Source organism: Channa argus, chromosome 12 (assembly GCF_033026475.1).
Source record: "Channa argus isolate prfri chromosome 12, Channa argus male v1.0, whole genome shotgun sequence".
Classification (NCBI taxonomy): Eukaryota; Metazoa; Chordata; class Actinopteri; order Anabantiformes; family Channidae; genus Channa; species Channa argus.
The window spans coordinates 843,171-866,096 of record NC_090208.1 but is presented as its reverse complement, the minus strand read 5'-3'; the positions used below and the strand labels follow the sequence as shown (position 1 = coordinate 866,096).

The following is a 22,926-nucleotide window of genomic DNA, read 5'->3' as shown; positions in this document are numbered from 1 at the left end:
CACTTATCTTGGTTATGTATCTATTTTCATTCATTTGTATTTGTTCTGCACACTGTGAAAACTCAAATATAAAACATGTGTCTATACCAATTCACAACAGCCTGATTATCTAATCCATGACCCTGGGTCACCATGGAGACAGCTGCTATATTTCTGTCTTCCTGCTGCAGCGGATGGAAACCATCACAGACACAGAATAGGCCAAATCTGTGGAGTACGGTGACCTGTTCAGTTACTGTTCTAATAATGAAACAGCTCTCATGTGTTTTCCAGAACCTTCAAACCTTTTAGAATTAAAGTGATCTATGTGTTCAGTTCTCAGTTCCCGTGGAATGTTTGACCAGCAGACTGAGGAACTGTAAGTGGTCACATGTCGAAGTGTCCTTGAGCAAGACACTGAACCCCAACTTAGTTGCTTCCGGTGAGTGTTGGCCAGCTGCATAGCAGCTCCCCCATCGGTGTATGAATGTGTGTGTGATTGTGAGTGTGAATGGGTGAATAAGAAGCAGTGTAAAGCGCTTTGAGTGCCAATAGGTAGAAAAGCGCTATATAAGTGCAGAACATTTACCATTTACCATTTATGTTTCTCAACCCGTGCTCCACAAGGCTGTGTGTTAGGCCCCACTCCTCTTCTAGTTTAATTTAAATATTAGACCTGCCTGCACAGGTCCTGTTTTTATACTGTGTACAGATGACCCAGCGTTCCTGGTGTTTCAAAGACATAAAATAAAGAATCTTTGTCTCCATAATCTTTGAATATTCATTGTCTTACATAAGAAACTGTCAGATAATAGGCTTCTTGTACACTTATGTAAGACAGTCTCCTGGTGATCAGAGTCTAAGCTAAAAAGCGATTTGGGTTTGTCAGTGGAAGAAAGAATGAGGATCAGCGGCTCATAAAGCTTCACTAACTAGTTGGACTTCATTCTTGATAAGTGGCGGCTGATTCCTACTTCTTTAATGTCATTTTTAGTCTTTAAAACATTAGAATTTTCTCATCATTGGTGCACATTGGAAACAAGGCCCAGGAAAACGTTGTGGGCTCTCGGTTCCCTCCAGCCAATCAACTAATCATTCACAAGCAGGTGACACAGAGTTACAACATATAACCATGTGCGAGGTCCCTATTTAAAAATCTAAAAATGTATTGTTCTATTTATAAATGCTTTGAATAAATAATTTTACATTAAAATAATTGATTAAATTATTAGTTTACTTAGATTAGTTGATTTTTTTTTTGATAAAATTAGCAAATTCTCTTTTAGTGTATAATTAATAATTAGTTAATGAAATCTTCTATATATTGCGTGACTCTTCTGGTCTTTCACAAATCATATAACCTATGTAGCAAAAGGTGTGGCAGCTTTCACCCTGTACTCCAACTTGCCATAAGGGAAAGAAGTACATTTTTTCACTTCATCCTTACAGTTGTTTTTCTACAATTATAAAATCCCATTTAAAACATGGTTTCAGTCACAGATTCCCTCTGTGGTGAATAACATGCAGATTTTTGGTTTAGTCTGTAAAGCATGACAATCACACTGTCTTGATAAGAGCAAAAGCAGCAAACACAAATGTGCAAAAAAGACAAACCAGAGAATTGATGACGTTGCATTTTTTATGTGAGTTTCTAATGTGAAGTATTAACTACAACACAAAGTTACATGTTACATGTTGATGTGAATCACGAGCTTGTGTATGAGAAGCAGGATCTCACAGAAGAACATTATTAACTCAGGAGGACAGGTTTTATTCAAGCATGCAAAAACTGCAGTAGAAGCATAAGAGTAGTATTTCTATTAGATCATGACAGATGGATGGTTGTGTGGACAGCAGCTGTTTTTCTGGCGGTAGTTTTAGGGACAGCAGTTCTGGTTCCGGCAGCAGTTGTAGGGACAGCAGTTGTTTTTCTCTCATCAGTTGTTGGGACAGCAGTTGTTTTTCTGGCAGCAGTTGTAGGGACAACAGTTGTTTTTCTCTCAGCAGTTGTTGGGACAGCAGTTGTTTTTCTCTCAGCAGTTGTTGGGACAGCAGTTGTTTTTCTGGCAGCAGTTGTAGGGACAACAGTTGTTTTTCTCTCAGCAGTTGTTGGGACAGCAGTTGTTTTTCTGGCAGCAGTTGTAGGGACAACAGTTGTTTTTCTCTCAGCAGTTGTTGGGACAGCAGTTGTTTTTCTGGCAGCAGTTGTAGGGACCCTGGTTGCTTTTGGGGCAGCTGTTGCTTTTGGAACAGTAGTTGTTTAGGAGACAAAAGTGGTTAGTGAATTTAATGTGAAAAGTCAACATTTAATTGAAATGTCTGTGGTGTTTGACTATTGGAAAACTTCCTGCTGTTAAAGAGATACGATTAAATGGCTGTGGACCACAGAGACCATCTACTAAGTTTTTTATATATTTAAAAAAAAATTTGCTGTTCTTTTAGTAAGAGATTATCAAATGTAGTCCTGGTGAAAATTTCATAGGAGTTTTTAAATTAGTCAGTGTAATATCTGTAGAACCTATATAGTCAAAAGAAAGAGTTACCTGCACAGAGCAGCACACAGGTGAGAGTCAAGATAACAATCATCTTCGCCATGATTGACAGGTAAGAACTGCTGAGTAGCTTCCCTCGATGCTGATGCTGTAGCACTGCTCACCTACACGTTATATACTGTTCAGCTGGGGGATAAACTTAGACAGACACCTCCATAAATGGGCGTGTTGCTGTTACAACATCGGAATTTAGACTGTCAGCTCAGACTTGTCAGTCAAAAACAAATCAGTTCATCACACGCACCGGTTTTGTTCATGTGATTCAAACTTCCACTTTAGTTTTCAGCTTCAACTGTCTGATTGTTGGTGTCATTTGGATCATAGTCAACCACTGTAAACCTGCTTCTTACTTACTACATTCAGCATCAAGACTGCAAACACAGAGCTGCTGTTCTTCAGGAATTCCTTTGTTTTTCAGCAAACAACCTGCTCTTGGTCAGGGAAACTGATTCCACAGTGGCCCCAACTCTTTGCTGATCTACAGCCAAGAAATGCTTTTGTCGGGGGCTGGGGGTGGGGAAACTGTGACTGACCAGAGGAACTCAAGCTCTGTTGGAAAGCTAGAAATCTGGGTATCATTTATTGCATTGGTTGGTTAGCTGGTTAAAGGCTAAGAATAGGAGTTAGGAGCCAAAGTGTCCTACATGATTGCAGTTAGTGTCCAACATAATCATAGACCACCCAAAAACCATTGAGCAGTCTTGTTGAGATGCTAATGTAAGCTCATAAGGAGAAACATTATGTTGCTGTGCTTTGCAGGGAGAACAGCAACATATTCAGTGACCCAACGACCTGGCTGTACGGTGGCTCTTTAGCCCATGGAAAGGCCAAGTGCTTCTCAACAGGTTGAGTGGAACCAACTTTGAAGCGGTGCTAGCACCAGCCCAGAACTAGCATGTAGTTTGTCTCTGTCTCAACACATGACTCCTAATCCAGTGTCTTCAGCCGTACATTTAGCCGCTCGCCCCTAGAAAACATGGACAAAGGATGGAAACACACTCTGTGGTGTTTCTGTTGTGAGACAAAGCAAACGTTGAGTTAATTGACAGCAAATATGTCTGTGGCACTGCCAGATCAAGATTCCTTGTTTTGTTCAACCTGTTTCACCAAAAGTGATTCACAGAAGAACAATCAAATTTAATTCCAGAAGAGAGAATGTTTTATTCAAGTATGTGAAGTACGTGAAGTCAAAGTCTTACAGAGCCAGTACTTGACATATTGCATAAATGTAAACCTGTACTTATCACAACCTCACTGTCTGCTTTTTGTTTTTCATCGGGAATGTTGAGAAACTGGAAATGTCACCTCTGATGTAACTGTGATAAAGGTAAAGCATCGGTAGTGTTGCAATCGAAGGGTAAATCCCAATGATCACATTGAATCCTGGGAGACAGAATGTGTTTTTCAGCTATGAGAAGACAAATGTACATGTTGAGAGACGCTGTTAATGATAAAAGAAACATTACAAAACTTGTATTTACTTAGTAATACTAGATTACATGAAGTACCATGAAGTACCTTGTTTTGTTTTTTTTAGTTCTTAAATCCAACCTTATGTTTTCTGAATAAAATCAATGTCTTCAAACGTCTGGAAACATCTGCAGCAAATTACACAGGAAGTTAGATTGTAATAGTAAAGTAAACACAATTGTTAATACTAAGGTGCAAAGCAAGAAACTGCACACTGAGGTAGGAAGTACATTCTCACAGGATTTAGATAAGAAGAGTGTGCTCAGAAATACAAAGACGTATATCAGAGGATCGGTTCCTTTACAAGTACTGGTGTGGACTATTTTTGCCCCTTTGAGGTCAGCAGAGTGAAGACATGGTCTGCTTTACATTTATTCAGCTCACTCTCTGGATACCAGCTCATGTATTAATGCAGTATGGTGTCACCTGACCAGAAGAGGCCAAGTGCCACTTCAAAAACATAAGTAAATAAATAAATCATGTGTGAGGTAAACAGATGAGATGTTCAGGGGGGGGACAAGAAACTTCAGCTCATGCACAGATTCACCGACATCAAAAATCAATAAAACATGGTGGAAAAGAAAATGCCAAATCCAAAAATTACAAAAAGCATAAAAAAAGAAAAAGAAACAACAAAAATCCTTATTATCCCCAAAACCAACAACGTCCAAACAGCAAAAAGCAAAGTCATAGCCCACAACCAGGGGAATAAAACCACCAACATAACCACAATAGCAACGTGAGGCTTCAGCGTGTGGTGGTTGGATCAAACTTACTGAGGATGAGGAGCTGAATGGACAAACATAATTTTGGGGAGCAGTTCTTCACTGTTCACCACACAATAAACTGTACTTCCTTGTTTCTACGTCACATGTCACTGACTGAGCCAATCAGAAAGTAGGAGCATAAATGGAAACGACACCACACAAATTACTTAAACATGCTCATATGTAAATTAAACTATAAATGTAAATTAGGTTTAAATGAAATATATGGATTCATATATGTAAATAAAATTAATTCTTACACACATATATTTGCGTGTCTTAGTTTTGTAGGTTAGTGTGTGTTAGTACCTGTTTCCCTGTAGTAGATGGACACGGTCAGACCAGCAGAGATGCAGTACAAAACCACAAGGTGGCACCTCGGTCTGACCACAGGCAACTGTTGCTTGGACCCATGAGCAGGTAAAAACCACAAGTGACAGGGTTTGTTTCAGGTGTTTAGATGACAACTACAAACCAGTTTGTCATAGCTGCAAGGACATCGTGTCCCGGGTTTGTTTGTGTTAGGCATTATGTTGGGTTATGGTCATCAGCATTGTCTTGGTTAAAGTAAAGCATGGACGAGTTTAAAGTGAGGTTCATTGATTTAGCCATGAGTGTCACAAGTTTAATGCCAGTAGTACAGTTGGAGGTTTGAGTAGACCAAAGGGGAGCCACTCCACGACTTCCTCATTTTATACTGTTTCTGATCTTATTAGTCATGTAATGAGGTAAGACCAAGCAAAAAGAGGGATTTGGGTTGAGTATAATAAATGTTTGAGTTATAGAAGTTTAACACAATCTGCTAAAGTTGATGATGTTGTGAGTGTTTGAATATTTATCGGTAAAACAGTAGCTTGATATGACTTGTCTGCTTTTATAAGAGAAGCTGTGAAAACCTGTGAAGACATGGTTCCCCCTCAGTCATGTAGAGCTCGATTTAGAAGGGTGGGTATATACACAGTAGCTTAGGAAGCCAGAACTGTTCCAACTGGACTAAGAGGAGAGGGAGGAAGAAGTAGAGTCCTTTGTCTGTGAGCTGGGAATTCTAATCTTGTGGACTGGACTGGAACTGGAACCAAACTTGGAGGTTCCTCCACCTCAGCAGCATGTTGAAGTTTGACTTCACTGAAACATATTTACAAGTTTGAATCTTTTATCGTAACTGAAAAACCATAAAGCAGAAAGACATCAAGTGTTTAAACTGACAGAAACAATCTGAATTTTGAGGACTTTAGATCTGTCTGGAACTTTTATTTTGAAAATCTGCTTGTCTGCACATGTGTCGACACTGTTACAAATATTTGGAAAAATACACATAAAAATATTCTGTTATATTAACATTTTATGTTGTTTGACAGAGCGCAAATTTATTTTATTTCTTGTGTTTCCTGTCTCACCTCACCCTTAGAGGTCTTTTCCTTTCCGATCAGCGAACCTCGCCTGTCTCCGCTGCTGGACACCAGCTTTTCGTCTGTCCGGTCTGATTCCTGGACCCCCTGCTCGTCTCTACACCCTCACTCTTACCCCGCTTTCTTCCCCGTTCACCTTGATGTTTGTGAACGTATCTGTGGCCCCGGGTCGTTTTTTAGTTCCTAAAACTTCCTTTTATTTCCTATTATTTAACCTTTGATCCAACCCAAACCCTTCCAAAAGAGGGAAAAGGGGAGAGATCATTTTGACATATCGTTTCACCATGATAAACGTTTCCTCTTTAATTTTTTCTACTTGTGGAAACGTCGGTACAACTGTATTGGAAACAAAATACTAGTTTTGAATAAAGAATGTAGAAAAAACAGAAATTCTGCCAAATTCTGTCGGTGCTGTTGTTAGAACTCTGTAAAGATCCTCCCAACACGGAATGAATTAAAATGAATTAAATCCAAATCTGCCGACAAACTGTTACGTTTAGTTGAAGAATAATTTTATCTATCTGTTTTTTTTTTCTTTTTTGTTCAGTACAAATGAATGAGCCGGCAGACATGAAGGCGTCTGTGGGGTTTGTGGTCTGGTTGCCAGGACAACAGCAGGTGAATTCAAATTCGTCAAAAGTCCAGATCGTCCGGTGTTAAACTATAAATGGTTTTTTTTTCAGGCCCCCTTTCACAAACCAGGAAATAAGCATTTAAAAAGAAATAGTCTTCACATCAATACGTTCTCTCCATAGTTTTAAATGAAATTCACTTTGGTTTTGACAGCAATGGATTAAAGTAGTGATGGGAGAATCGAGTCTTTGTGAAGCTTCGAACCGGCTCAAGCAGTTTAATCAGAAAATGGTTCAGCGCTTTGAAACGTTTGAATCACTACGTTGGTGACATCTGCTGGAGAAATGTGTGTCTGAGAAATGTGTGAGAACAGACTTTTCTTTGAAGAATTGCAACATGTTAGAATTCTGCTAAAATAAAAAAGTTTGGGAGAGTGTGGGAAATAATTTCAAATTCGAAGAATTACAACACGACCAGGTGACATGGTCACGTTGATAAAGGCTTCAGAACATTCCAAACACAAGTGTCGTAAATTTTTTATTTCGTTTCCGCCCATCACTAGATTAAACCAGGAGCCCTCTTTATTACAGGAATCCCTCCAACTTAGCTGCATGAAGGAAACAAATAAAAATCAGGGAATCGAACCCTTGAGCTTTGATTGTAAATGAATGACAAGTAATATCACAGACTTTCAGACCACAACCTCGACACAGCAAGTGATACAGGAGTCTCTGTGTGATTCTTTTGAAGTTGTGATCATCAGAACTTTGCAACAGGTTTTGACAATTCATTCCACACGCCACAAAATGTTGTCATTGGAAGGAAATTTAGAAGAAAAGGTATTAAATTCTCTGTGATATGACACACTGTGGATGGCGGATGCAGCTCTGGAAGCTGGAGACCTCAATCTGACTCTGACTAATCCTGTTGGTTCTGACAGTGGAAGCTACATCTGCACCTTCTTCTTCTCTTTGAAGTGAAGCTGGTGGTCAGAGGTCGGTGCTGTAGACACAGGTCACAGTGCTCTAAACATTTTAATTTGTGTGTTTCTTTAGGTTTTTGTTCAGTTTGGTTTTGGTGGCTGCATCACCGCGGTTCTCCTGCTCCTCCTGGGTTACTTCAGCCCACGCTTTCATACGTGGTTAGTATTAACGAAGGAACAACAGAGCAGGTGTGTAAGCTTGTCTGGGTGTGTGAGAGGCAGTGTTAAATAATGTGTAAACATTTAGGTTTCATTTGCACATGGTTCCTTTCTAAATACATTTTAAGAATAAATGTTTGAACACTTCAATGATTTTGAAAAGAATTCCAGTCTAGATGTGTACGTTGGGCTTTCTCCATTTTAAAAAATGTGTTGTCACAGTTCTACAGAGCAGAGTATCAATGGCCCACAAGGAGAAACAAAGTTAGATAAGTGTTAATAAATTCTGAAAATGTTTAATCCACAGGGCAACGCTGGTGTTTAAGTTCCACTTTTTCTCTCTGCTGCAGTCTGATAAACATGGGGACTTTCACCTCAACAGCTGTGGGGTTTTTCAGCCTGTCACTCGAACCAGCTGCTTTTCACTGCATTGCTGTACGGCTGAGCATGGGGCCGTAAATCTGACAGAAATTCTAAACAGCAAAGCAGCAGTGGTCCGATGACTGTTGCAGTAGATTTGACCTGATGACAGCACGTGCATCGGTGAGCAGTTCAGTCCGACCACAGCAACAGAGAAGCAAGCAGACCTTCATGTTAACATCTTCAACAGAATGAAGAAACACCAGTTCAGGGCTTCAGCCTGCAGTCTGTGGACTGAACCCTCTGAGCAACTTTCACAGTTGTTCCAAACATCAGCCCGAAAAGACCAACGTCATTATCTGTGCTGCAGGCCATAATTATAGCATATGAATAATTAAGCTCTGGTTTTACTGATGTAATGATGATCTAACAAGAGAATCCACTTTTATAACTGTACTGCAATAATTCAAGAATTAAATATGTATTTTAAGTTTACCAAACCAGCAGATGTCGCTGTGCCTCCACTGATCGATGATCCTCAGTCACTAACCGCTGACTGTAACACACAGGTCTGTCAAACAAATGGGGAGAAACGTGAAAAGCTGTGTACAATAAAAAGGAACAGGAAGATGAGCTGAAGCCGGTGTCTCAGGTACAACTTATCTTTGTTCAATATGAAAAAAAGCTTCAATGAATAAGCTTCAATTTAAAACAAAACTTTAAAATGTTTGCATGCATTTATGGCATCGGTGTAGTTAATAAACATTCCAATATCTTTTTAAATTTGTGTTTTTTATTATTTCATTAATGCATTTTCATTGTTTAGCTATTTAATCTTTTTTTGTATTTGCTGGATACATTATCTAAATTTTTATCTTAGTTTTTGTTCTCTTTTTGATGCACTTATGTATTTATGTTGTTCGCCTCATATGAAAGAGTTGACTGGATTTATGTGGCTTTATATCGGAATAAAAATTTTAACCAAGATAAAGAAAGATATCAAATTACTGATGTAGAGTTTTAAGAAAAATCAGACGAAGGTCACTTCCACGGAAGCCGATACAAAGCAGATTGTAGCGTCACCATGGTAACGCTGGGTGTTTGGGGAGAGGCGTTTTTGTTGCTTCCTGTTTGTTGCCATGGTTCCACCTGATGAGGCGTGTGGTTCCTCCCTCCTCCCTCTGTAGACTTTAACCCTTTACTGTCTTCCGGACTTCAGATCTACGTCATCCATGACGCCGTGGCAGCTTATCCATCCGGGTGGGTCTGTTTGGAGTTTCTGGGCCCCGGTTCTTCGTATGTGGATTTACAGGTTAGCTGATGGTTTTATTGACTTCTTGACGGTGATTAGGACTCAGATCAGATGTTTAACATGTCTTCCCTTCTTAATTTTAACAAAATTTTAATTTTAAGAAAAACGTCAAGCTGTTCAAAAGCAAAATAAGTCAAACAGTTGGCACCATGTTGTTCGTCTCTGTGTCGCAGTCTCCCGTCCCCAGTCCCCAACCCCCGGTCCGTAGATCAATTGGTGCCTGTTTACGTATTATCTGAGTCTGAACGATATTTTATTTTGAAAAGCTTTTTGTTTTGAGAAATTAGCGGCTTCTCTCGGTTACGTCTCGCGCGCCAACATTGAACCCACTGCCGAGGAAAATGAGTTAGAACCAGAAGAACAGGCCTCCACTGAAGACATTTGCCGTGAACTTCTAGCACAGGTGCCTCTGTGACTCGGCATTGAAGACATTGAGACATTGTCTTCAAGTTGGCAGATAAAGTAGCTGCGTTTAAAGCCAAACTGGATTTGTGGGGACGGCGCGTGAACAGAGACATATTGGACATGTTTCAAACATTAGCGGGGATTTTGGGTGACACTGAGCCTGAGCCTTCATTCTCCCAGCTGGTGCACGATCACCTGTCTTTGCTTTTCAAAGACTTCGAGCGCTACTTCCCAACCACACAAGACCCACGAACTGGCAAAGACTGGATCCGCGACCCATTTGTCAACAAACCCGGTGAATCCAGCAAGTCTGTGAAGAAGAAGATCAGCTGCTGGACATCGCAAATGACGGCGGCCTTGAGACAGCAACTCTGCCGGTGTTCTGGATTAAAGTCATGGCAGAAAACCCCGAGATCAGCACCACAGCACTGAAAACCCAGTCGCCATTTCCCACGTCCTGTCTGTGTGAAGCGGGGTTTTCTGCAGAGACAGCAACCAAAACCAAACAACGGAGCAGGCTGGACATAAGCAACACACTTCGGGTGTCATTGTCTCCCATCTCTCCCAGATGGGACCGTGTCCTTGCGGAGAAACAAGCTCAGGGCTCCCATTGATTTGTCGTTAGCATGAGATAAAAAATTTATGAAAATAAAATGTTCTTTATATTCGTTTTTGTGGCGTATCTGTATCTTATTCTGAAGGGATGTTTAAACGTTATCATAGCGACCAGAGTCAGACGTTTCTTCCGCTGGCCCATCACTGAATCCTCCTACCCCTTACCAGGCTGGACCCCATCAACGCTCCGACTACGGAAATTGACTGGTCATCGTCACGCGTGTATGGACAATGTCTGTCCACGCGTCCTCCCAGAGACTGGGGGGAGGCAGGAGAATAATGAAAACTAACATTGTTTGAGCAGCACACATTAAAAGTTGAGTCACACAAAGCAAAAAACAAGCAATGAAAAGACACATGAACACAGGTTGATGTGATCAATTATTTATATTTCAATATTTTATTCAATAGTCTATTGTAGCTCTGAATAGAAATATATCAATATCCATTTATATCTAAATATATATATATCCAGTCCGTTCCCAACAATTCACCATCAGATTACTGGAACCAGTTCTATCCTGGTTCCACTGAGGATTCACATGTGATTGAATCATTTGTGCAACATTTTACAGTTTATCAATTTAACTCTTTTTTTTTCTCGTGTTGATCTTTGTTTCTAATGCCAATAAATGTGGTCTAGTCAACCACAGTCCAACTTTTCAAATCCAAATCTTAAGTGAGGATGAGACTCTAACTTGACCTGTTAACCTGTTTCAGATTAGAACACCCAGCATTTTTCATTTGGATCTAAGGCCACGCATTACACCTGACTGTCAGTTTCCTTATTGATTTTAAAGCACCACCACGCCTCCTGTGTATGAACCAGTCTGTGCTGAGTTGTTCCAAAGTGCAGGGCATAAACTTTTGCTGAGGCAGCTTTTGGGACCGTCTGAGGATCTTAGAACATCAGAAAAAATTTATGTGAATTGATTCACTAACATTTGATCTATTACTTTTCTTTTCTCTGTTTCTGAACTTTGATTTGCATTTATCTGTACAAATGCTGCCATATAAATAAAGTTGTGATTGGTTGATTAGTGAACAGTGTTCAAATGTGAGAGACTATCTTGTTTACAATGTCTGAATCTTAGAACAAACCTGCTCCTGAGCAGGTTTGAGAACGTGGATCTCAAGCTCCGCATGACTTTAGAGAAACCAACAGATCTGGGATGATGATTAATAGTTGACAAAATTATCAGCTAACATGTTGATCCAGGTACGAAGAACAGGGGCCAGGACGTGACAGAACAACAGAGGTCAAACTTTGAAGGTCAGACTTTATTACATGTGCAGCATCACACATCCACAGCATAACAGTAACACAACACATCTGTATCTGAACATAGTTTACTGAGCTGCATCACATGGGACAAGAACAGCAACAACAGAAAAAAATGTGTAATAATATTAATAGTAATAATAATAATCCCATAGTGAAACATAAATAATGGGACAATATGCAGAAACACCAGCAAGAAAACAAGAAGTTCACATTAAAAGTTCTTTCCACTGATTTCACAAAAGTAAAGTTTCTCTTGAGTCTGTGTTTCTGGACCTTCTGTTTCGTTGACGTCCCAACAGTAAACCAGCATTTTTATTTCATACTGAATAACTTCTGACAGTCTGCTGATTTTTCCTGCTCGTCCGAACTCACAGATTCTGGATCATAGGAATAAATAACTGGTCTGACTGTAGCACAAGTTCATTATTTCTGCTGGGTCAAACTAATCAGCCCCCACACACAAATATCAATCATTCAAAACAAAGTTCCAAATTCGACATTGACAAGATGTCATTGATGTCAAAACATGTTCTGCTTCTCACAGTTTGGGAGCTGTTCCTAAAACTGATTGGCTAAATGGGGGAGATATTAGTATATGCTGGGCTACAGCTACATTCAACTAACCTAGACTTAACTAGAACTACACCTGGACTGAACTTGACTTACACCTGGACTGAACCTGACTTACACCTGAATTGAACCTGACTTACACCTGGACTGAACCTGACTTACACCTGGGCTACACCTGGACTAGTCCAGAAGAGAACCTGGGCTAAACCTATACTACTCCTAGCTTACACCTGAAATAAACTCTCTCCTAACCTGGACTACGTCTAGCCTACACCTGGCCTACAACTGGAGGGACAATGGACTGAAACTGGGCTTCACCAGGACTGGTCTACACCTGGACAGCCCCCGGACTACAGTCCAACCGTTGGAGAGCTGGATCAGGTCTGATAGCTCTTATAGGCAGCAGTTTGACCTAATGCTATCAACACTGACATGGGACATCATGGTGTGTCACACGGCGAGAGGAGCCTCTGATCCACTGAAAGGACCTTGTTTCCCAGGTGTTTCTTTTGCTGCTGGTATCGACAGGCCAGCAGGAGGAGGATCAACGTGAGCAGGACGAGCAGGATGACAGACACAATTCTGCAAAAACAAAAAAAAACACAATCAGCTTCTCCACAAACCACAGGTTTTACCACAGGAGCATTCATTTTTGTTATTTTAATCCTGTGGAAGTAATAAATCATCTCCACCCCCTCCATCACTTGTCAGCAGCTGATTGGCTGAAGTCCTACTTAAGGCCAAAGTGTGTAACTTCTTACATAACTTAAAGGGCAACTCCACTAATTTTCAACTTGCTTTCTGTGGCTTTACTTTAAGGTGTAAATGTACATTAATGCTTTGAAACTTCCTTATATTAAAATATTTCTCTGCTTCTAACTAAAAAAAAAACCCTGTCATTAACTCATCATTATGAGTTCAGATGATGTCATCTGGAGGAGCTGTGGAAAAGCAGGTTGACCATGGTTACAAACTACATAGTATGAGCGACATGATAACATAATTAGAACTGAAGGTTCCTTCAAGTGATGTCATCTGGAGGAACATTTTAATATAGGGAAATCAGAGGGAAGTTTAATGGTGTTCAGTTAAATTTACTACCCAGACTAGATCCAAAAGAAAGCAAGTTCAATATCAGTGAAGGCGTCCTTTAACGTGAAGAGAACTGGCCCCAGAGTTGAGAAAATTTTTTCCAAAGATTTTTGAGCGAGACTCATCCTTCTGGCCAATCAGAGGAGGACACACCCAGGGTGGCACTTGCTGACATTAAAGAACATGTGTGCAGCGTCAGCATGTGATGTCCTGGATCCACTGATTTTGAGTTTCATTCTGCAGCTGCTTGATTCCCAGAAGTTGCAGATTTTAACTTTAAGATTTCCTAAATTTTGAGCTTGGTGAAAATCTTGTGCGGAGATGAAGTGAAGCAAAGGGAAACAGTTGGTTCAAGTTTCACAAAAACCCAGAGTAACAGCCAAGTGTCTTTCATTTATGGTTTTACATTGATAAGGTTGGTTAGAAAGGTTGGCTGGTTAGAAACCACGGGTCTTTCTGGAGGATGGATCTGGACATAATCTGGACATAATGGTTGCTCCAAAAGGACATGTCCAATCTGTAGAACTATGCTATTCACCAACCAAATTTGTTCAAAGACCAAATGCAAAAAAAAGTGGCTTGGCAGCAGTTTCTGTTTTACTGCAAGATTGTTGTGTAAGACATGAGTGACTGTAAACATACAAGCTGAGACGTGATGCAAAGCATGTTGTCTGAGGGCACAACAGTGTTCAGAGGATTTTAAAGACTTCACTGTTTGTATTTTGACTGACATCGTTTCAACTGCCTCAAATGTTTCAGCAGCAGGAAACATTTTTTACTTCTCTGAGTTTCTGGAGATTTGAAAATAATTAAAAAGTCGACAGACCAATAGTTAAGATTGTTAAAAGTGATTGGTCCTTACACTATAAGAGGGACGGTCCATGGTTTGAAAGCAGGGACTGTACACAAGAAGAAGAAAAGGGAAAAAGAGGAGGAGAGGTTATTAGACTCAATTAAAAAGAGACGTCAGACCCTCAGTCTTCCTCTAAAATGTGTGAGCTGTGAACAAGCTGTGGCCGGCTGAGGTTACCTGGTCCTGTGGTTGACGCCCAGGTTAGTGGGACCGTTGTTGTGGTTATGGAGGTTCGGTTTCTGCATACAGAGTTTGCAAATGTGGAACACTTCACCAGAGTGTCCTGATCCAACACTGGAGGACAAAGAAGACAAACAGCAAATCAGTTCATCTATCAAACGGGGCTTTTAAACAGAATTCTACTTATTTCAACCAACAAACAAATAAGTCGCAGAGATCATTGCTGATAATCAATAGTGCTATTTAAAGTAATTTTACTGGTTTGTTTAACGGTCTGCTGAGACTGAGGAAAAACATATGAATTCCTTGTTACTGTCTGTGTGCAGAAAAAGGAATGTAGAGATAAACCGCACTGCAGGACTGAGAGCTCTGATTGGCCCTAAAGCTTATCTTGTTTGGTTTATCTGAGGGCTCATGTCACACACTGACCATCAGGACAAACAGCAGATTAAACACAGGGTTTGGTGCTTAGTTCTGGAATGTGCTGAATCCACAGTCAAACCCCAGCTCATTTCGGACTTTACCTGAGCAGTCAGTGCACTCTTCACACTGGACCCCCAATTTCCTGTTATTGTTCACAGAGCAGTTGGTCTTCACAAAGTAACCTGAGAATCACAGACACACGCAGCAGGATTATTTAACTGTTGCTCTCTGACTCTGTCGCTGCATTGAGGCACAGCAGGAAATTCTGGCTTGACTTCACCTGCTCCCAAGGAAAAAGCTGCAGCAACGCTTGTAGTGTATAGAATAACCAACGTGTCTCGACACGTCTGATAACATTTAAATAGACTGGGTGTGAAACTAAATGTTTTTTATAAAGTGAGGGGGAACCAATCACATACACACCACTGAAAGTAGGAGCATTAACATGGATGTGGTGGTATGTTGTGTACTTGTAACTGACCCTGAAGAACACCTCAGGCCACACCCTGTTAGTCTAACAGGGAAGAAGATCTTTGAAGTTAAGTTACCTTCTGGACACGTTGGACACAGCAGAGCTCCTGCAGCGCTGTATTCAAAGGTCATCTTCAGCAGCAGCCATGCAACGCTCACCTGAAATCAAAGTGAAGGTGACCTTTCAGGTGAAGGTGTCTCTAACAGAATCAAACTGTGGCTTTAAACACTCTGAACCCACCAGTCAAACATGCATCCACATCATCAACCACGTGGACGCACAAAACCATCCCAAGGAGACATGAAACCACTACAAAGCGATGAGAAACAACCACAGAGAGACAGGCCAGGACAGTGAAAAGAAACCATGCAGCAGTCTTGTCTGCTTCTTGCTGTATAGTTCCTACCTACGAGGGACAAGTGGGTCCATATATGTTCTTAACATCTGTCTCCAGCTGTTGGCCATTAAAGCGTCTTTGAACTGTTCACTGTTACTAATGGATTCGACATGTCCTCTGGATCCTGTTCTGGCTCTGACCTAATTAGGTCTCAGGTTGAATTTTAAAACTCTAAATAAACTCTGATTGTGTTGTCGCTCTCTTAGCAACTAATACTGCAGTTAATCCTCACCTGCATACCTGAGGGAGCTCTGCCCCCTCCACACCCACCTGTCTGCAGTAAAAGACAGCAGGCGTCCCTGCTCATAAACTCATAAAGTGCTTAGAATCACGGACAGTTCTCAGTCACATCAGACCAGTTATACACGACAGACCATCCATCCATCCATTCACCATCTGTACCTACTCATCCTGTTCAGGGTCGTGGAGAGCTGAACCTATCCCAGCTGCCATTAGGGAAGAGGCAGGATACAGCCTAGACAGGTCTCCAGTCAATCGCAGGGCCAACACAGAGAAACATAAGACAACCATTTACACTAGAAAGGACTACAGTGAGTTCTGTAAGTTCGCAAAAACTTGAATGCATCTGTACATGCAGGAGGGAAGAGAAAAGGCCACGAGAAAGAAACAAAACCAGCACAAAGAGACAAAACCTCCACGGAGCCAAAAACCACCATAAATGAAAACAAACTACAAATAAATGTAATGTTTAAAGCTCAGAAGAAAAGGTCACTTTCAACAGATTTGACTCATTTTAGCAAGCAGCCTTTTAAAAGAAAAAAACGGAATGAAGTGTGTGCAGCAGAAGCATAAAGTAGAGTCACATGAACCACGACAGCAGATCTGAGCATGTTTCAGCGAGAGCAGCAGTAGCAGAGCGACTCACCTGTAGTTTGTCCATTGTGTCCTCAAAGTCATGCAGACTGAGCTCACTCGAGGTTTTTTTATGTGCCGACCCAACTCCTCAGAGAGGAAGAAAGGGGGAGGAGATAGTCCTACCCAGGAGGAGGAGGAGGCCCCTCCGCTGGTGACGCAGCTTCAGGTGACGTCAGAGTGTGTTTGAATACACACAGAGTGATGTGAGTTTCACTGGACCTAAGAGGACAGTCCAACACAGTCCAGGACAAGTGAGACCCCACACAGGTGCAGAAACCACGCCTGGACAAAAAGGAGGACAAATGGCTGCAGTCATGTTCCGTACTCAGGTGTGCCCCAGGTGTGTGAGCTGCTATGACAGGCCCTTTCTCCACCCATCTCACTGTCCTCACTATATCACCTTGACCAGCCCAAAGCTCATACATCTGTGAGCCACCTGGTTTCATGAGTCATCAGGGGTCAGTTTCTCGCAGATATGTGAGACTTAACATCAGTTAAGCCCTTATCCGTTTCCATGGTAACAACCAGTGACACCTGTTGATGAAAGATGGGAAAACGTGGATCAGATGAAATTGATTTTGGGATTCATTCCGGCATTGAAATCTCCTAACACATTTTTCTTCTGCAGTGAAGATGCTCCGCTGATTCATGTTCAGCCCCACAGGTGGTATCGTCTCAAAAAAGACAGGATTCACAACCAGTCAATTATGTGAAATTTGCTCCCCAGCAGCAGGAAATCAGCTCTGACAGGTATTTCAGGTGTGTCATTAAGAAAATCATGTCAGACGCAACAGAATAAATCACACTGCCAGGTCACGGGCACAATCCCAAAATAGCAAAATGAGCAACGATAACAGCAGCTAAGACACCAACACTGACTGCATCATAACAAACAGCAGCTTAATAAGTCTGCAACGAACACCTACTTAGACCACAGGGGTCAGGACCCCCCTGAGGAGCTGGGATTCCTGGTTTCTTACATATATTATATTAATATATGTAATATTAAGGGTCCTGATACGGGCAGAAATAAAGGTGTGTTCGTATCAGGGGGACTGTGGACCTCCTGCCACAGGGTAGAATCTGAAGCTGGTTTCTTGGTCACGGTCTGTCTCTGCACAAGCTGGATTTCATCAACTGGCTAATGTGTGACTGTTCCAGGCAGCAGTCCCTGACCATGAGACTCTCTCAAAGACTGCTGGGTAGAAGAGAACCACCACAGAGCCCGAGTCTCCTCAGGAGCTCCAGCCTCGGTGGTGTTCTGGAGTACGTCGTGTGTTGCAGCCCCCCCTGCTGGCAGCAAAGTCCCTCGATTCACAAAAGCCACTTTTGTAAGTGAACAAACCACTGGCAACATTTTATTACTATGATCAGTGTTATTTTGTTATATTGTTACTTAGCAACATAACCTCTCCTGACAATAATATGATGTACAATAACATATTTTCATTTGCACAGAAACATCACAATACGAGCTGTAGCCATTACACTTCTGAAAACATTCAACATAGCAATATGTAGCAAAGAAACACAGTTTCACTGTCTGGTGCATGTTTGCATGTTTGACCAGAAACTTCCGTCAACCTGTCAGTTGTTGTAAAGCGCTGTATACATACGTTTTGTATATTTGCATATATACTTTGTCTTTTAAGTCATATAGTCATTTCATGGCAATAATTTCTGAGAAACTAGGCATCTGATACAACAATGTGACCCACTGCTTTCACAGAGCAACTCTAAGCAGCGTGTCACTTAATAATGTGACTGTTCAATTAGATCATATCAAATCTGATTTTGTTAAAAAAAATAAAAAGAACAAGGATTTTATGAGCAGAAAACTGACGAAAAATGGCTGTTTCACCAGTTTTACAGTTTAAATTCACTGAAGTTAAATGTCTGCTGAAGTCAGTTGAAGCCCAAAGGCCCAACATGTTGAAAGTGACAGGCAACAACTTAACCCTGAATAGTAAGGACTTCAGCAGTGGGACTCTGGACAATGTTGTGACATGAGGGTCCTGCTCAGCCAGACCATGGCCCCCAGTTTCCTGTCGGGCCATAAGTTGCAGAAACTAACCCAGCTGTGCTTCCTGCAATGTGCAGGAAAACCCGTACAGTCTTGAAGGGCCAGCACACCTACACTATGTTTAGAAAAGGAAGCACACAGTAAAAATAAAAACTATGTAATCAGGCTCCGATTTTTTTTTTTTTGGTCATCTGAAACCACGATCCAGCCCCTGCAGGTCAGACCACAATGTGCAAACTAACACAAAACCCAGGTGGACCAGTTTTTGAGTTTTTATAACTCGAGGTATGCCAGGAAACAGCGCCCTCTGCTGTGGTTGACCTGCCTAAAGTTATCTCCATGGAGACAAGTACTTCATAACAGTTGGTGGTGGATGAAGTACTCAAAACTGTACTTAAGTAAAAGTACAAATAAACAAAAAAAGATTTCCCACTGACATTTTTACTGAAGTAAAAGTAAGTAAGTACATGATTTCTATTTTACTTACAGGATTAAAAGTATTGGACTATTCTTTTTGTGGCCCAGAGCTGCTTTATGTTTTTTATAAATGATGAGCACAAGCTTTTAGACATGATCTGATGCTTTTCTAGTTTTATTTCTAAACTACTCATGTTATGTTACTCAGGGACAGTAACAGCCCGACTAACACTGTCATTTCAGAAATAAAACACTGGGAGCGCTGCTCGTGTAAATGTGTGTTTGAGAGACAAATGTTCTGTCTGTCAGGACAGGTCTCACACACATCATTAAATGTGTCCTGCAGTTATTCATAAAAACATTTCAAATTAAAAATGAGGCCGATGCTTCTTATTGAAAACTTCTGGATCATCAAGAAGTGCTGATGTAAGTCACACTGTGTTCTGCCTTTAATGTGAGAAACTTTCTGCACGAACATAATTTTGAATGGGAAACAGATGAAGCACAGTGAAGGAGAAGAACTCACGGTTTAAAACAAACAGTGAAGCTGTGCTGTTTCTAATGTTCTAACTTCAGTTGTTATCTTGTATTGAATTTATCTTGTAACAGGATCAAGTTTAATTCAAACTCTCTGAAACATTTGTCTTATTGTTGTTAAACAGTTGAAGCAGAAATGTGTCCAAAAATAATCTGAATATGAAAAAGTGCAGCTTCACACACGTGTCCCACATGTTCTACACTTATCTTTGTACTTCTGTTTGGGGGCTTTTACTTTGAAAGTCTGTGGGTATGTGCATGTGTCAAAACGTTAATAAATCATAAACTGCTGTAATTCATTTCTCAAACATGTCCTTTAAAATGTTTGTTCAGTTCAGCGTCTATCTCATCTCAGAGACAGTGGGACAGTTTATTTAACTCTCTGAGGATCATTGTACAATTTACAATCATTGTGTGTGTGTTTGTTACATTTCTTACATTGTGTGAAAAGTCTGTATTTCTTGTGTTTCCTGTTTTCCCTGCTGCAGCAGATGGACTCCAGCAAAACAGATCGGATGTAATACAGACAGGCAACCACCAGATGGAGGAAGAGTCTAATCACAGACACAGAGGCAGAAGGTACAGCATCTGAACCACGAGGTGGAGCACTTTCTGCAGAGCTTTTAGATGATGTGGTGTTGTGAGGATCAGAGGTTGTAGGAAGAACTGGAGAGATCATGAGTAGAGACCTTCATTTTTGTGGATGGTGAACATGATCTTAGGGTCAGATACAAGTTTGATTACAAGTTTGATTTCATTAAAGTAGAAATAAGCTTTTGTCGTTTTACAGTGCAGAGTTACATCACTTCCTGTCATCACAGGATCCTCAGAGAACTTCAGGACCAGACGATGATCTGAACAACAGAGACACAAACAGAGACAGGGTCCAGTGTTAATCCAGACTCTCAGAGAATGAAATCAGTCCTTACTGGCTCTGTGACATGTTACTGTTAGGACCAGGTGGAAAGTTACTGAGTCTCTACATCCTTGGTTTCACCTCCATCACTGCACTGATGGACAAATGTAAATGTTAAATGTTTAGGACTTTAGTTTCATTCAGGTTTTCACCTCCATCATCTCACCTGCAGAAACAGAGAGTCCAGACAGCAGCAGGAGGACAGACCAACCTGGAACAAGAGGACACAGGTCACTGAAGGTCAGAGGAGATTGTTTTAGTGTTTCACTGCACTCAGACTGTTCTTGATTAAGTCTTCAGTGAGTTGCAAAAGAAAGTGAAGAAGGAAAGATTACTGTCAGTGCCACGTCCAACACAATGGAGATCGTTCATTTACCAAGAATAAATTCTTTGGACTTCAAGGATGTGACTTCCTGGTACACCACTGATGACGCATTACTGAGCAGCTGTGTGATCCTCTTCCTGCTCTGTGAGTCTTTTCCATCTGCAGAAAAGTTACACACTGATACACACACAACATCCGATGGCTACATCAAAACCAGAGAAACCTCAGTTAGAGACTGACACAGTGGAAACTGCTGTCACAGTCTGATGAAAAGCCTGAAGATCAGTTTCTAGTTTTCTGTCTCTCAGGACCATCCTTTACTCTGCCCATCCACAACAAGCAGAACAACTGGCTGCTCCATCATCCAACATGTGGCTCCCTGGAGCTCCACAAGCACTTTTGGTAAATGGCCACTTATAAAGCGCTTTTTTCCAAAGCGCTTTACAATGTTGATTCCTATTCATCCATTCACACACACACTCACACACCGATGGCAAGTGGCTGCCATGCAAGGTGCTCACCTGACCCACCGGGAGCAACTTGGGGTTCAGCATCTTGCCCAAGGACCCTTCAACATGTAGCCAGGAGCAGGGATCGAACCACTGTGGTCTGTGGACAACTGCCTTACCAACTGAGCTACAGCCGCCTTTTGACATGTTTTCAGTGATCTGAGGCTCAAACCAGGATCATGGTGGTTTGTCAAAGAGCCAAGATGAAGCAGAAAACTATGTCTTCATCAGTAAAACTGACTGCAACATGTTGACACTCTACTGTTTGACTCACTGAGGAGCGGAGACACAGCTGGAGTCCTCATGTTGTCTGGATGAGGACTGAAGGTCTGAAGAGCAAAGAGACGACTTGTTTTTAGTGAAGATGTGACTGTTCATTCTGAACTTTATCTTTAATGGTTTTAAAATTATTTTCTTAGTTAGTTTCTAGTTAGCATTGGAATCCAAAATCAATGTTTATCAGTATTTTTAGTATCAGTATCACATTATTGTGTTTATGTTTGTGCTGTTTGATGCTCCACAGTGCCCTTTGACCCTGGGTGATGTGTTCCAAAGTCCACACACCCTGGTTTTAAAAGTCCAGGTTATTGTATTGCATTTAAACTTGTTCCCTAATCACCTGAGGAAACCTGGTTTCTCTTCTGAGTTACCATCAAACTGGCTCCTCACTGATCACTGAACACACAGCAACACGACAGAATATTGATGGTTAGGTTTTGCCTGGTTAAAGCTATTTTTGAGGCAAATTGAATTAAAAAGAAGAAGAGCAGTAACAGAAAAGTCCCACTTGACCTTTGAACCTGAGGCTCCCACTTGAGGCCAGAGAGTTAACTGTCAACTATAACTTGATCAGCATTAATTTTAGTCCACATTTCTTTTTGAACCCCCCAAGTTTTTGTATTAAACTATTTGTAGCTCCATAACCAGACAGTCACTGTAGATTTTGGTTTTGTAATAAACATGTTGTGTAACCCTCATATACACAGGTTGTATGATGTGATTAGGGCTGCACCTAATGATTTTTTTTTTTTTTTTTTTTGCTGAAGCTATCGATGATGTTTTCAATTAATCGATTAATCTATACATTATTTTCCCACCAGTTATTATTCACTGGGTCTAACACGGTTTATAAAGTTATTTGCGTTGGACCCAGAAAGGAGCAGAACACTGAGGGTTTAGAAAAGCAGAACAGTTTTATTATAAAGATAATGAAATGAATGAATGAATGAATGATTGAGGGTGACCGGGGTCACAACTCGGGACCGGAGAGGGAGGCGGAGGTGGCCGGGGAGCAGTAGGGAACTATGAGGGGAGAAAGAGGCAGATGTAAATGATCATAAAAAGTACAGGGAGCATAGGCAGGAGTGGAGACCTTACTGTGGGCGGACGGGTAACGGAGCTGCAGCGGAGCCCAGGAAGGACCGGAGGACCCAATGGCAGGAGACCGGGAGGGCAAACAGGAAAAAAC

At 41.2% G+C, this 22,926-nt stretch overlaps 2 long non-coding RNA genes across 2 annotated transcripts; one reads left to right on the top strand and one right to left on the bottom strand.

Annotated features, from left to right (window-relative positions):
- Nucleotides 1-1,604: 1,604 nt before the first annotated feature.
- On the bottom strand, nucleotides 1,605-6,361 carry LOC137138308 (uncharacterized). The gene is made up of 2 exons (XR_010915933.1): nucleotides 2,523-6,361; nucleotides 1,605-2,220 (listed from the first exon to the last, which is right to left on the bottom strand). It is a non-coding gene; the product is annotated as an uncharacterized lncRNA (long non-coding RNA).
- Nucleotides 6,362-17,259: 10,898 nt separating this feature from the next.
- On the top strand, nucleotides 17,260-22,428 carry LOC137137968 (uncharacterized). The gene is made up of 3 exons (XR_010915876.1): nucleotides 17,260-18,062; nucleotides 20,197-20,287; nucleotides 20,797-22,428. It is a non-coding gene; the product is annotated as an uncharacterized lncRNA (long non-coding RNA).
- The last annotated feature ends 498 nt before the right edge of the window (nucleotides 22,429-22,926 follow it).